The sequence below is a fragment of the Electrophorus electricus genome, chromosome 13, assembly GCF_013358815.1.
Source record: "Electrophorus electricus isolate fEleEle1 chromosome 13, fEleEle1.pri, whole genome shotgun sequence".
Lineage (NCBI taxonomy): Eukaryota > Metazoa > Chordata > Actinopteri > Gymnotiformes > Gymnotidae > Electrophorus > Electrophorus electricus.
This window is the reverse complement of record NC_049547.1, coordinates 3,387-8,074: the sequence shown is the minus strand read 5'-3', so window position 1 is coordinate 8,074 and position 4,688 is coordinate 3,387. Positions and strand designations below refer to the sequence as shown.

The 4,688-nt window shown below is 44.8% G+C and overlaps 1 non-coding gene across 1 annotated transcript; it reads right to left on the bottom strand.

Moving 5' to 3' along the window:
- Positions 1-3,129: 3,129 nt before the first annotated feature.
- Positions 3,130-3,201, bottom strand: trnad-guc. The gene has a single exon. It is a non-coding gene; the product is annotated as a tRNA-Asp (tRNA).
- Between the last annotated feature and the right edge of the window lie 1,487 nt (positions 3,202-4,688).

The window sequence follows — 4,688 nt, the reverse complement described above, 5'->3', positions numbered from 1 at the left end:
CAGCTACATGCCCGCCAAAAGAAACAGACTGAGATGTACACGTCCCACAGGTTTTGAAGTATTTTATGTCAGTGCGCCTAGAACAAAAAGGTTTTTAAACACATTCTGGTGATGTTGACCCAGTCTTCTTTCTCCTCTTTTAACAATGTCGGTGTGCTGGCTTATCATTTGTATTTCTTTTCCAATTCTTGTAAAAATGCAAAATATTCAAAGCATTTTGGCTATCCCTGTGTGCTAAACACGTGATTGCTCTACACTATGAGTTAGGTCATATGGAATATTTTTATCAGATTTGGCTTTGACTCTCTTTGCAATATGTTTGATTATTCTATTGCAAATTCCTGTACTGAGCTGCACTCTCTTGTCAACATTCAACTTAGGTCAAGCGATGTCCTGCACTAATTTATTATCAATGTGCAAGTTTCAAATTTGTTGACTTACATTTCTGCTCAAATGTACTAATAGCATTCCTTTGAAAGCTTTACATGACACCTTCATCAGCTAGGTGTGATTTTTTTGATTTTTTTTTTAAAGCAGTGTGCATGCAAAATTGCTGAGCCACCTTGAGCCGTCCCACATCTTCGCCTTGGAAACCTTGGATACCACGTTAGTGTTGTAGGTAGCGAATCAATCTAATACTCTGACAAGCTTTTGAGCACCTGTTCAACTAGAATTGACATTAGCTTGCTAAAATAGCGAGTGGACCATTTGTGAGATTCCCAAATCTTTGAATTTACATCTCAGGCCATTTACAACCCTGAATCAATGACAGATGGGGACTCTTAATTGAACTTGAGGAAGACCTAGGACTTAACCCCGAAGTGCCCAAGCTGTGCGACAGCTGCGATGGTCGGGAGGTTACGGCGTTGCACTTGAAATCCAGCGGGGGTCCCCATGCCGTTTCGACTCCTGCGTGTAGTGTGAGGGAATGTTTCTTTCCTGATGGCTTTGCTGGAAGAATGAGTGCACACTGTCCTCTAGTTCTCTTTTTGTATATGCTTGCCATGGCATTTACAGTTATATGTTACATGGTGGGAATTTGAACATATTTACAGTTATGTTACATGGTGGTGGTAGTCCCCACAGTTTATCAGTTTCCCTGATTCAGTGCCCGAACGGCCTGTGGGAAGAAGCTCCTCTTCCGTCTCTCTGTCTTGGTCTTCAGGGAGCGAAAGCACTTCCCTGACCTCAACAGAGAGAAGAGCCTATTGTTGGGATGGGTGGGGTCCTTCACAATCCTCCTGGCCTTGGTCTGGCACCGCTTGTAGTAGATGGTCTGCAGGTCAGGAAGTTCCGTATGAGTGATGCGCTCTGCTGAACGCACTACCCTTTGGAGTGTTTGTCTGTCCTGCTTGTTGCTGTTCCCAAACCACACTGTGATGTTCCCCGTGAGGATGCTCTCGATAGTGCAGGTGTAGAAGTTCCGCAGTACCTTGGAGGGCAGTCTGAAGTCTCTTAGGCGTCTGAGGTGGTAAAGACGCTGACGAGCCTTCTTTGCCAGGGAGTTGGTATGGCGGGACCAGGACAGGTCCTGCGAGATGTGAACACCAAGGTACCTGAAACTATCTACTCTTTCCACCGTGGTTCCACTGATCCTCACGGGTTGGTAGTGCCGCTCCTGCTTCTTGCTGCAATCCACGATCAGCTCCTTTGTCTCACTGACGTTTAGGAGGAGATTATTTTCCTGGCACCAGTTTTCCAGGTGTTTAATCTCCTCCAGGTAGGCCCTCTCATCGTTGTCCGAGATCAGGCCCGTGACAACGGTGTCGTCAGCAAACTTGACAATGATGGTGGAGCTGGAAGTGGCTGTGCAGTCGTAGGTGTACAGTGAGTAGAGCAGGGGGCTTAGGACACAACCCTGAGGAGCTCCAGTGCTGAGGGTGAGGGTGGATGAGGCACGGTTGCCCACCCGTACTGATTGTGGTCTGTCTGTTAGGAAGTTGGAGATCCAGTCGCACAGGGATGTATGCAGTCCTAGATCCTCCAACTTAGTAGTGAGCAGGGAGGGGATGATAGTGTTAAATGCTGAACTGTGTTACCCCGCTGCTGCGCTCCCTTCATTGGCTTCCAGTAGCTGCACACCTCAGATTTAAAATCTTGATGCTTGCCTACCAAGCCAAAAATGGGCCAGCCCCTTCATACATTGAGTTAATGGTCAAAGCCCGATTCGTAACCTCGCGTTCTTCGAACCTCAAGTATGGCTTGGCTTGAAATGCCATGCTTCAAGTCTCATGGAAGACAAGCGTTGAGACTATTTCCTGTCCTGGCTCACAGATGGTGGAATTAACTTCCGCTTGCTGTCCGGACAGCGGAGTCCCTTGCAGGCTTCAAACACAGACTGAAGACCCATCTATTCATGGAATATTTAAATGACAAATGACCCTGCTCCTTTATTGACAGAACTGAATTAGCACTTAATGTAGAGTATTATTTATTACACTGATGCTGTCTAACAAACTTTAGAACTTATTGTTTATTGCACTTATCATTGTTTAAGATAGACCTCATGCATTTTGTACTTCTAGGCAACAGCAGTGATCCCTGTATTTCTACAGTAATCTCGATCATTTCTATATTGGACTCCAACCTACTGTAATGACTAGGCTGTATTCTATGAGTAAATAACACAGCACCTTTGTAAGTCGCACTGGATAAGAGCGCCTGTTAAATGCCATAAATGTAAATGTAAATGTAACAAGTACATCTCAAGACTTGACACTCAAGTCCCGACACAAGTCAAAAGTGAACACGTACAATCCAAAGGCAAGATGCAGTTACCAAGTACTTCCCTTCAAGTCATAGTCAAGTCACCACATTTAATGTCTTACAATATTCGACACCAGTAAAGCATCTGATGTAGTTTATGAAATTGAAAAAATCTTTCCATCCTCTTAAGTCTCAGCCTTGGTTGTATGCAGGTTTTGTCACGCCTGCTTAGAGATAACATCACCAATGGGCACCAAATTCTCTCTAGGGTGCTTTATCAAAGGATTGATCTACAATGTGCGAGTGTCTTTATTCATCTATGTAGATGAATCTAGAGCAAACGTGGGCATAGGATTCAACTTTATCCTTCCTGAAAAGGGTGCCAAGTCAGAAGTTCCTCTGCAGTGCACTGAAGTAGGAACTCTCCCCGTCGGGGAATCGAACCCCGGTCTTCCGCGTGACAGGCGGAGATACTATCCACTATACTAACGAGGACAGCTACATGCCCGCCAAAAGAAACAGACTGAGATGTACACGTCCCACAGGTTTTGAAGTATTTTATGTCAGTGCGCCTAGAACAAAAAGGTTTTTAAACACATTCTGGTGATGTTGACCCAGTCTTCTTTCTCCTCTTTTAACAATGTCGGTGTGCTGGCTTATCATTTGTATTTCTTTTCCAATTCTTGTAAAAATGCAAAATATTCAAAGCATTTTGGCTATCCCTGTGTGCTAAACACGTGATTGCTCTACACTATGAGTTAGGTCATATGGAATATTTTTATCAGATTTGGCTTTGACTCTCTTTGCAATATGTTTGATTATTCTATTGCAAATTCCTGTACTGAGCTGCACTCTCTTGTCAACATTCAACTTAGGTCAAGCGATGTCCTGCACTAATTTATTATCAATGTGCAAGTTTCAAATTTGTTGACTTACATTTCTGCTCAAATGTACTAATAGCATTCCTTTGAAAGCTTTACATGACACCTTCATCAGCTAGGTGTGATTTTTTTGATTTTTTTTTTAAAGCAGTGTGCATGCAAAATTGCTGAGCCACCTTGAGCCGTCCCACATCTTCGCCTTGGAAACCTTGGATACCACGTTAGTGTTGTAGGTAGCGAATCAATCTAATACTCTGACAAGCTTTTGAGCACCTGTTCAACTAGAATTGACATTAGCTTGCTAAAATAGCGAGTGGACCATTTGTGAGATTCCCAAATCTTTGAATTTACATCTCAGGCCATTTACAACCCTGAATCAATGACAGATGGGGACTCTTAATTGAACTTGAGGAAGACCTAGGACTTAACCCCGAAGTGCCCAAGCTGTGCGACAGCTGCGATGGTCGGGAGGTTACGGCGTTGCACTTGAAATCCAGCGGGGGTCCCCATGCCGTTTCGACTCCTGCGTGTAGTGTGAGGGAATGTTTCTTTCCTGATGGCTTTGCTGGAAGAATGAGTGCACACTGTCCTCTAGTTCTCTTTTTGTATATGCTTGCCATGGCATTTACAGTTATATGTTACATGGTGGGAATTTGAACATATTTACAGTTATGTTACATGGTGGTGGTAGTCCCCACAGTTTATCAGTTTCCCTGATTCAGTGCCCGAACGGCCTGTGGGAAGAAGCTCCTCTTCCGTCTCTCTGTCTTGGTCTTCAGGGAGCGAAAGCACTTCCCTGACCTCAACAGAGAGAAGAGCCTATTGTTGGGATGGGTGGGGTCCTTCACAATCCTCCTGGCCTTGGTCTGGCACCGCTTGTAGTAGATGGTCTGCAGGTCAGGAAGTTCCGTATGAGTGATGCGCTCTGCTGAACGCACTACCCTTTGGAGTGTTTGTCTGTCCTGCTTGTTGCTGTTCCCAAACCACACTGTGATGTTCCCCGTGAGGATGCTCTCGATAGTGCAGGTGTAGAAGTTCCGCAGTACCTTGGAGGGCAGTCTGAAGTCTCTTAGGCGTCTGAGGTGGTAAAGACGCTGACGA